The sequence below is a fragment of the Cupressus sempervirens genome, chromosome 10 (genome assembly GCF_028749045.1).
Source record: "Cupressus sempervirens isolate cs-2001-9-10 chromosome 10, ASM2874904v1, whole genome shotgun sequence".
In the NCBI taxonomy this organism is placed as follows: domain Eukaryota; kingdom Viridiplantae; phylum Streptophyta; class Pinopsida; order Cupressales; family Cupressaceae; genus Cupressus; species Cupressus sempervirens.
In genome coordinates, this window is record NC_143127.1 from 455080747 (window position 1) to 455090235 (window position 9489).

Consider the following 9489-nt stretch of genomic DNA (forward strand, 5'->3'; position numbering starts at 1 on the left):
TACTGGGATCGGTAACCTCCCAAGTGCTTCACCTCTGTGAGCATCACCTAAATCTAATTTGTGCTAAGAGTTCCATTCATTTCTCATAAGAGATGGGTTCATGTGAACCGTGCTCATGAAATATGGGTCAGTGAGTTTGACTCAAAGTTACACAATTGTCAAAGGGCTCTTGGTCTATTGGTGAAGTTGAAAGGCTCACAAAGAGCCTACGAGAGATCAAGTCTTGCTAAAGGGATGAAGCCGAGATCCTACCCTTGAACCTCCATAAAACAATTGAATGTCTCAACATGGAAGGACATAATAACTAATCAATCATTCATATGTGTGTCTGATTGGTTCATTATGCTCTATGACCCTTAATAGTCATCCGAATTACAATTTCAATTCTAAAAACTGCTTCATATCCTAGAACTATAATGTCTGTACACGAACCGAGCTTTTAATCATGATTGATGTGGTAAATGTAATATGTGCTGAGTAGATTATCGTAAAAAATATATATAAACGAAGAAATAAAATTATGCTGTTTGATCGATAAATGAATCAGATACGTTTACAGGGAGGGAGGGATTTGTTTACATTAAAAAATTGGTAGTAACGTCAAGTTGTTGGGCACGGGGTATGGGCGGCTGTAACTAAACTAGGTAAAGATTTGTTAATTAATTAAAATAATGGATAAATAAGAAGTAGTTAGAACGGTGATAGTCGTGATTTGGCACGAGACAATGGCTTAAACTAGAGCAACAAAACAGTAGGTGTACACGTCGGCATGGAGTGGTTTAAAAATGGGCGAGAGAGTAACAATTTGATAATGTATTAGGCAATGATGGAGGGGGCGAGGATTCGTGTGGCAGGGGCAGCTCGGAGGAGTAAATGAGGCGACCAGGTGATCGGATGGCGATGAATGCGGGGTGTCGAGGATCCGACGGCTACGAAGGCGGCGAGGGACTAGGAGGAGAGGGTGTAGGGCTTACGTCAGAGGAATAAAGGCGTTTGAAAGGGACGGTCGGTCTGGCGTTAGGGTTTCAAGCGGGGGAGTTGTCGGGGGGAGGATTATAGGGCGGTTATGTTTAATTAAGGGAGTGGGGTCTCGTGTTTAGTGTAGAGATTAAGGACGGGTGCAGATTCCGGGCGCCCTTAAAATTGGGACCCCCACGCCATGCCCCTCCCGAATCCATCCGCCGCCCTGTCTCTTGACGCTTTTGTCTCTTTTGCGCGCATCATCATCATCATTGCCTAAAAGCGTTCCCCGTAACGGTAGGGGGTGAATGCCTGAAGACGAGATGAGATGCGATGCTTTTTAAGGTGCGGAGGAGGGGGAAGCGGTGGTGAAGGATTCATGGAGGGAGAGTGGTCCGTGAGCGTTTTGTATCAACACACCGACGTGAGATTTTTGAGGGGAATGTTGTCTGGCTCGAGGTCGTCCATTTGTTTCGGATGTGCGAGAAACTTTTGGATGTCCTCGGACCAGGCTTCATTCCCCTCAAATTCGGCTTCTGCTTATAATGATCTGCTCTCTGCGCATCGCCGGGAGGTGGCCTTGCTAAGAATAGTGTTTTTTCTGGTGTTCATTTAGTTCTTACGAATTTGTTCGTCTCAGGCTTTGTTGCCGTCAATTTTCTGCGTGTTTTGACTGGTTTTAGGGTGCACTTTTCAATTTGAAATCTTTAACTTCGTTGTTTGACCTGGATTTGCTCTTTTCCTGAGTGTTCTGAGTCGTTTTGCACCGTGATCTTGAAATTGATCTCTTTAGCTTCGTCATTTGACTTGGATTCGCTGTTACACTTCGTTTTCTGACTCGTTTTGCACTGATCTTGAATTTGATCTCTGTAGCTTCGTCATTTGACTTGGATTTGCATTTCTCCTGAGTATCCTGAGTAGTTTAAAGATGCATTGTTTAATTGATCTATTTAGGTTTGTTATTTGACTTGGATTTGTATTTCTTCTGAGTATTCTGAGTAGTTTTAAGCTGCACCTTTCAATTTTTGTCTCCTTAGCTTCGTTATTTGAGTTGGATTTGCATTTCTCCCGAGTATTTTGAGTAGCTTTAAGCTGCACTTTTCAATTTGATCTTATTAGGTTCGTTATTTGACTTGGATTCGCTTTTAACCTGCGTATTCTGACCAGTTTCACACTCTTCAACTTTGAATTTGATCTCTTTAGCTTCGTTAGTCGACTTTGATATGCTGTTATACTAAGTATTGTGACTTGTTTTCTCTTTAGGTTGATTATTTGACACCGATTCGCTTGTTTTACGCTGCACCTTTTAATTTGATCTGTTCAGGTTGGTTATTTGTCTTGGATTTGCACTTTTCCTGCGTATTCTGAAGAGTGGGCTTCAGTTTTTAATTTTATATCATCAGGTTCTTTATCTGGCTTGGATTTGCATTTTTTCCTGCGTGTTCTGAATAGTTTTCGCAGTACTTTTAAATTGGATTTTATTTGACTTTGGATTTGCCTATCATGACTGTTTGTGTTTTTTTCGCTCACGCCTTGTTCTCGCGAGTTTCCTGCGTATTTGACTATTTTCAGGTGCACTTTTGAATTTGATTTCGTTGGATTCGTTATTTGACTTGGATTTGCTTTTTGCGATTTAAAAAAAAAAACTCTCACGACTTGTTGCCGGCAATTTCCTGCGTGTTCTGACTAGTTTTACCCTGCGCTTTCGATTTTTTTTTCTTTTTGATTCGTTATTTAAGTACTATTTTCATTTTGTCAATTTTTTTCTGCCTCACGCCTCTTAACATCAATTTCCTGCTTTCTGCCTCACGCCTTTTAAAATCAATTTCCTGCTTGTTCTCGCTAGTTTTAAGCTGCACTTTGCATTTTTATTCCTCTAGATTCTTTAATTGACTTGGATTTGCATTTAGCTCCAGGTGTCCAGGATTTTCTCACATGTTCACAGTTTGTTGTTCTTGACGGCCATTTTCTTGTCTCATGGTTGCAAACTTGCAAATGCTTTTTATCTTTGCAGATCACAATGATCTGAAGCTTTCGCTTAGGGTGTCTTAGGTATTTTGCGTCTTTATTTTGTATTATTAAGAGATTACCTTCTTTCGGAATCCTCGGGTTATAGGTTTTTTTTCAGATCGTTTCGTGACTGCTCTTTTAATGAAGTAATCTTGACGCTGCGCTCGTTAAAGCATCTGTATTGAATCTTGTTTTGAAATTATGTTTGTTCTTTCGTGCTATGATTTAAACCTAGGGTTTACTGTTCATATTTTGCTTTGTATCGGTAATACGCTAACCAAAATTGATGCAGGATGAAAACCTTTAACCCCCCAGTGTTGTCGCGCTTCTTGGTGAAGATTTTGATGACGATGTAAAGGTTGTGGGGACTGTCGTCTGGCTCGAGGTCGTTCGGATTTGCTCATTGTTGAATCCGAGCGATGTCGGACCAGGCTTCATTCCCCCCAACCAAAAGTCGTATGGATCATGGGTGCTATGGACTAAATCAACCTAAATGATTGATCATAGTGCGTAAGACTACTCTGTTCTCGAGTATTTTGCATTTAGACAAGGATTCACAGATTCCTGTCCGTAAGCTTAACAGTTAGAATATGAGACTTCAAAAGACAAGTATGTAAGAAATGCCTTCTGATTACGTTGCAATTTGGTTATGCGCTATCATGAAATGTCTTTTTGTAGCTTTTGGCTATATGATATTGTTCATCTCAAATGTCGCAGTTTCTGTGTTTTTCGTTTGAAGCGCATGTCTTTCTTATGGTTTTCCATATTCCTTTGTGCTAGTAGAAGTGCATTTGTTTTAAGCTTTGAAGATGATATTTCTGTCGTTTAATTCTCCAGGCACAGGCAGATTCATTCTCCGTTGAATGCTTGGGCCTTTCACTACCACATGAGATTTGTTTTAATGTTGGTATATACTCTAAGAAGTTTGGCATCTGTTGATGAATGTATTTGTGATTGCGCTCTAATTGTCCACCTTGTTCATAAGACTTATGTCTCAAATTGTTGTTATCGGGGCAGTATTCATGGCAATCTCCATCAGATAACTGATCTATGCGTCATGATTCAAATACTTTTATTGCGCAGTTAATGTTTTGAACGGAGATCAAATCGGATTTCTCACGGAGATCAAGTTATTCTAATGTACGGTAACCTTGTTTGTAACGCTTTCATGTTTGTTTGAGAAATTTTATTGCATTTCATCGTGTCGGGACTCGGAATATTTCTGTTTAATTTTTCTAGACCATGTCTTGCATTTAAAGCTATTATTTAAATTCAAACGCAATAATATTAAGCATTATAACAGATGTTATCGGTGTTTGTGCTGAAAATGTTGTAACGTGGCTGACACCTGGCAATGATCCTGTCAAAGAAGATTTGAAACGAAAAATTGCTTTTATGATATGCAGAATCAAGTTGCATTGTTGTCAAGTAATGCCTCGCTCAAATATACTAAAAATATACTTGACCTGGGGTTTCAATCAATTGAGTAGTAACTGATGTTTTCAACAGAAGTGATTATAATTTGTGTTTTCCTATCAAACCCAGGAGTATGGTTCCATATCCACAAATGATACTAGCATTATATCTGTTATCCTAATAATTTACTTTGTGACTTGTATTCAGTCGAACATGGACAGACAGCATCATAGGGGTATATAGTTTACTCGTGATCATTTAGTAATAGAATGCGGAGGGTCAGTGTTGTAAATTTTTTATAATCTTGCATTTAGTATATTTGCTTTGATATGTTTGCACGAAACAATAAATCTACCATTTTCACGATGTAGGTTTGAAAGTGTTCATTCGATTTCAACAGAGATGAGAGGCGCATCTCGCTTGTTACTGATGTTCAAGGAACAAAGATCAAACATTTGACATTTTTGAATGAATTGGTGTTTCAACTGCATCTTATAGCTAAACAGATTATATTTAGAACATTTATTCATAATGATTAGTGGGATATCAGTTAGAAATAAGTATATTGATATAATCTATATTGTTCTGAAATATATTCAATATCATTTTTAAACAATATTATAATTATAATTTTGTATTTTCTAAATCTTTATTTTTTAAATTTTAAATTTTAAATTAATGAGATTATAAAAACTTAATGGGACATCCTAGAATGTGGATAGAAATATTGACTGGAAAAAATATAACATTACATGCTAACTGATTGCTTTGTTTTTAAAATACTGGTCTCTTCAATTAAAATTGGTTTTGTTTAGTACGTAGATTAAGGTCTTACCGTATTCAAACCAAACAATCTGGATTTAAAGTTTGCATTGTAAGAGTTATTCATTGTTGCGAGATTAATTTCTTTAAAATATTGAAAACTCGTTCGATGCTTGTGCCATGATTATCTCCTCTTATTGCAGCAGAATTCATTTTCGTGTCTCAAGACTGATCGTTTGGTGTTCCTCCAATAAACGAAAATTCATTAGCGGTGTGGAATGACAACAGAAAAAATATACAAATCAAGATTACAGAGCATGGAATTGATTGTTTTGAATTGCAAGTTCAGGTTTTACCATATTTCGAAAGCCTCTATTTAACTAAGCAAATTCAAGAAAAGTAAGGGTAAAGATGTGTGAACAAAAATACGAAGTGTTTGTGTTTTGGAACTAAAAAACAGTTGAGAGATGTAGCGAGGATAAATTTTTCAGAAGCATGAAATGAATGTTGATTTTGTCCAATCAAATTAATATTATTCTTAAAATAAAAATCAAAATGCATAGTATTAAACGTTTCTGAATTAAATTGTATATAATTTTTTATCATCAATTTTCAGATCGTACTGTCTACAATATCAGTATCAGAATGAAACAATAGTTAGATATTACAAATCATAAAAAACTTGCAGACTTAAATACATGTAACGTGTTTTCAGATCAGAGATACATGTCTAGTTCAATATATTGATTTTGAAATTTCTCAATTCGATCGAACAATTTCTCTTCCATCAATTACAGGAGTAGAAAACGTAAGGGTAAAGATGTGTGAACATAATACACGGTGGTTGTGCTTTTGGAAGTAGAAAATAGTTTCTCTGAATTTATTTCCAATGTAAATATAGAGAGATATAACGAGGATAAACTTCTCAAGAGCATGAAATTAAATAATTATTTCTCTATATTCTCCAGTCCAATCCAATATTACTCGAATAAATTAAAATATAAATATTTGTTGCAGATTGACATGTCCAGTCTAGTATAAATTTGAAATTCCTGAATTCCATCAACATTTAATCATATTTAGATTATTGATTGCCACAATCATAGAAATTTAGGTTCTGAATTAATTGTGATTAAGACGACCAAAAGAGTTCAAAAGCACGTTAAGTTCACAGCATTGATTGCCCGTTTCAATTTAGTACGGTCAGCACCTCAAGAATTATATGAAGGTTTTTAAAATCATTGTTTGTTAGACTTGGAATTAGCTGAATATTTTTGCCTGGGAAAGTTTCATGTGTTAGATATGTATACGACAGCCCTACTATTTTAGGGTTCCATGTTTATATTCCAAACGGAAATTAGGTTATGAAATGCTTGATATTGCTCATAATAAATGTCGGGTACTGAGGAGGCAGGTTTCTGCGTGGCTGTTATAAATCTCCATTACCAACTAAAACTTAGATGCACCGCCATTTAAATGCATCCACGATCCAAGCATATTCAAATTTGTTTATTCTCTACGGCAAGCATGGAATGCATTGCCGGTCAACCAGAGAACAAAATAAACATCGGTTACATGTGTCTAGTGAGTGCCGCCCCTACCGTTGATTGACGATATCAGAAATGGATAGATCTTGATGATGGATATATATTTTCGGATAACCTCGGCAATAGGCCTAGACAATTTCATTGAAGTTTCTGACAACTTCGTTTTGCCTTTTTCAATGTTTGATACAAGTGTTGGGCGAATCAGAAAGCCTTTAATAGATTATGACTCTTCTGGAAGATGGTCTTAAAACTGTCTGAACCTCAAGATTGGTAATTAGGAACGATTCTGAATCTGTCCTGAATTTAATAGCCACACTGCCAAAACATCAAGATTCCTAGAGCATCACAGAAATCCATCAGCATGTCCATCAAATAACACTAGCGGGTAAATAGGTGTGCATGCTCATGCATCAAATGTAAACGCAGAGATTCGCACTAAAAAGCTGGGGGAGTAGATGGTAGGACAGTTTTTTCTTGCCATAATTGATAATCAGTCTATGTGATTGATGGAAACCCAGCCCTAGAAAGGCTCGTGCATCTTTTATACGTACACATTTGTACTAGTCATCACCTTTCAAATAATACGCGTCAGCCTTTTAATTAATGTAAGCACTGTACCAATCAAATCTCATTAATGATGAGTTGAAAGAAATGGAAAGAAAAAAGTCTGGGGGCTAGTAGAGGTTAGAAAAACTTTCGCTAGGGATTGAATGATGACTTGAAATGTGGATGTTTGCAGGGGGCGACTTCCACTAAACCCAATCCTGAAATGGATGTTTCTGACTCTGCCTATAAAGCTCTCAAGCCTACAAAGCTGATGGAGATTACAATGAGTGCGCTTGTTTAAATGGAGGTCAACGACTATAAACCCAAGATCATTAAGCTGAAGTAAGAACAGCAATCAGACATCATCATAGCCTCTTCTGCCTCTTGTCTATACATGACATGACACTTACTATTTCCCTTTGACTTCTTCCATTGCAGAAAATTTGATAGTCAGTCATCATTTTATCTTTCATTGCATAGTTTCGAGTTTATTATGTATGAACTGGGAAGCCTGTTGGAATAGATTTTCTGGCTTTGGATTCTTCTACAGCTGTATTTGATCGGATTCTGAAGGATTTGTTTGTCCTGATTTGCATTCGAATTGCAGTCCATTCCACTTGACGGCAGTCATGGTCTTGGCGAGTTGGAGATTGTCAGAGTAAAGGATCACTTTGGAATCAAGTTTTAATGTGTGATATTTTAAGTCGGTCAAAGAATCATTTGCAATCTCTTATCTTTTCGTTAAAAAGGAGCTATTCTGACAATGATGGTATCTCTTTCATTTCTTCCTGATGGAAATTTGTTTTAAATTGTTAATTCATCTTAGAATCAAGTCTTAGTATGTGATGTTTTAGTTGTTCGAAGGATCACTTGTAATCTATCATCTGCCCATAAAAATTGAGGCATTTGAACAGCCATTGGTTCTCTTCCATTTCTTCATGGTGGCAATTTGTTGCTCATTGGTTAATTTATCTTGGATTCTCACCTTAATGTGTAATGTTTAGGCCATTTGTAGCATCATTTGCAATCTAGCATCTGCCCATAAAAATTGAGCCTCCTAGCAGCGATGGCCTCTTTACCATTTCTTTGTGGCAGTAATTTGTTTTCATTGCTAATTCATCTTAAAATCAAGTCTTAGTATGTGATATTTAGGTCATTTGGAAGATCACTTCTTGCCATGAAAATTGAACCTCCTAACAACGATGGCATCTCTCCCATTTCTTGGTGGTAACAATTTAGTTTTCATTGATTATTTCATTTTAGAATCAATTTTAATCACTTGCAATCTCGTAACTGCCCATAAAAATGAGCCTCCTGACAGCGATGGCGTTCAATTTGTTTTTCATTGGTTAATGGCATAAACGTTATGCATCAGTGCTCCATGCTACAATACTTTACAGACCACTTAATCCGGCAATACTTTCCAATTCTGTGTTGTGCCTTTGCAAAGCTCAGATGCACCTTCGCTTTTTACAATTACTACTGTTTAGTTTTCCCTTTTTCCTTTGACCTTTGTGGATTTAGAAATAAAGTTTGCTACAGGCGAATTTAAGGAATAATTTCTTTCAATATATGTCAATTTTTCCCCCGCTGAGGGTACTTGTGCAGGTGTGAAAAAGGAAACGGCGGAGCATCTATACGTTATTGAGAAATAATGGATGGTGTGTTGTGAAAGGTCGTAAGGGGCCCTCGTACGAATTTCTTGATGGGCAATAGCAGATTAGTTTATAAGGGTATGAAAATGTATAAGAAAAGGTTTCATAGCTCAATTGGATTGCCAGGACTGTTGCCAGATTAGTAAGTGTTTTTAAGATGAGAAGAGTACCATTGATGTACAATAATAAAATATTAATAAATGAATATGAATTTTGAAGCTGGAGATTAAAAAAAATGTGATAGATATTTGATATCTGGATTATTTTGTATATATAATTACAGGTGTAATAAAATGTATTTATAAACATTTTTTAAGAAATTGGATATGAATAATCTTTTGTTAATATTTATTTGAAATTGGATTTCAAAATTGAAATGATCAAAAGAAGAACATCAATTACTATGTATATTTCAATTATAATTTTTTCTTTGCTCATCTAACTTTATAATCTGCAGATCTTAAATTGAGGTTTGGAACTTTAATGTTATGTAGTGTGCATGACTAATTTTAATTGGAGTTATACAACTTTATTGTTACTCATGGAGCTTGTCTTTTGGGGCATTCGTGCATAATTATTTGCAATTATTGTTG

The 9489-nt window shown here is 36.3% G+C and overlaps 1 long non-coding RNA gene across 1 annotated transcript; it reads left to right on the forward strand.

Moving 5' to 3' along the window:
• The first annotated feature begins 1193 nt into the window (after positions 1-1193).
• LOC149534661 (uncharacterized) lies at positions 1194-9114 on the forward strand. The gene is made up of 2 exons (XR_016357263.1): positions 1194-3476; positions 3808-9114. It is a non-coding gene; the product is annotated as an uncharacterized LOC149534661 (long non-coding RNA).
• Positions 9115-9489: the final 375 nt, after the last annotated feature.